Source organism: Phacochoerus africanus, chromosome 2 (genome assembly GCF_016906955.1).
Source record: "Phacochoerus africanus isolate WHEZ1 chromosome 2, ROS_Pafr_v1, whole genome shotgun sequence".
Taxonomy (NCBI): Eukaryota; Metazoa; Chordata; class Mammalia; order Artiodactyla; family Suidae; genus Phacochoerus; species Phacochoerus africanus.
In genome coordinates, this window is record NC_062545.1 from 143,188,863 (window position 1) to 143,190,111 (window position 1,249).

General features: G+C 42.3%; 1 non-coding gene across 1 annotated transcript; it reads right to left on the bottom strand.

Moving 5' to 3' along the window:
- Positions 1 to 745: 745 nt before the first annotated feature.
- Positions 746 to 817, bottom strand: TRNAE-UUC (transfer RNA glutamic acid (anticodon UUC)). The gene has a single exon. It is a non-coding gene; the product is annotated as a tRNA-Glu (tRNA).
- Between the last annotated feature and the right edge of the window lie 432 nt (positions 818 to 1,249).

The window sequence follows — 1,249 nt, forward strand, 5'->3', positions numbered from 1 at the left end:
TGTTCTGTAGATAGGTTCGTTTGTGTCACATTTTAAATTCTACATATAGGTGATATCATATGGTATCTGTCTTTCTTTTTCTGAATTATTTCACTTGGTATGACACTCTCTAGTTGCATCCGTGTTGCTTCAAGTGGCATAATTTGTTCTTTGTTATGGCTGAGTAGTATTCCATTGGGTATATGAACTATATATTCTTAATCCATTCATTTGTCGATGGGCATTTATGTTGTAAATATAATGTTCCAAATGTGTATATATATTTAAGATTTTTAAAAAAAATTTTTTAAAAAGAAAGAAAACATAGAATTGGCCATTTTATTAGAATTCCTTGAGTAAATGAAATGATAATTATGTAATTAAGTGAAATGATAAATGTGTTAGCTAACACTGTTGTGATAATCATTTCACAATGTATATGTATCAGATCACGTTGTATACACAAACTTAGAAGATGTATGTATATCAGTTATATCTTAAGCTGGGAGGAAATTAAAAGAGAATTCCTTTGTCTAACAGAGTTTAACCAATAAATATTATAATTCATTGTGATATTTTAAATGACTATCTCATGGACAAAAAATAATAATACTGACTACACAGGTCGGTTTTCGTGGGTCACTTCGACACTTAAGGTATTACAGCCTTTAAGCACTGTACTCATAATAGTCTTTTTGTTAAGATGGATCTAAATTAACTCGATGGTGAATTCATAACCTGGATTCCTATAAAAGGGGAAGTGGCTTTCCCACACCGGGAGTCGAACCCGGGCCGCCTGGGTGAAAACCAGGAATCCTAACCGCTAGACCATGTGGGAGAAGACGTGAGCTGCTTTTACTGAAACTCTATTGAATCATTTCTGTTCGCCTCCGCCTTCGCGTTTCAGCCCCGCCTCTGAGCTGAAGTAGCTTTCTGCGCCTGCGCGACTTTTCCGGCGCTAGGAAGTTGCGGTTGGTGTTTTGCTTTTTCGCAGTCCACGCGTATCATGGGACCTGACTTGGGTCTCCGACCCCGCACACCCTTCCAGGGAGCCGCCCCGGACTCACACACCCGCCTTCGGAAGAGCCGCCCCCGAACCCCCCACCCCATCCCGAGGAGCCGCCCCCTAATACCACCACCGCCACCACCGCCGTCGCCACCTCTCCGCGGGGAGCTGTCCCTGCTCCAGCATGCCCCGCCCCAGGGGAAGCCTATGACCTGGCCTAAATTTCCAAAAATGTGTTACAAGGCTCCACAGTGAGGTTTGAGA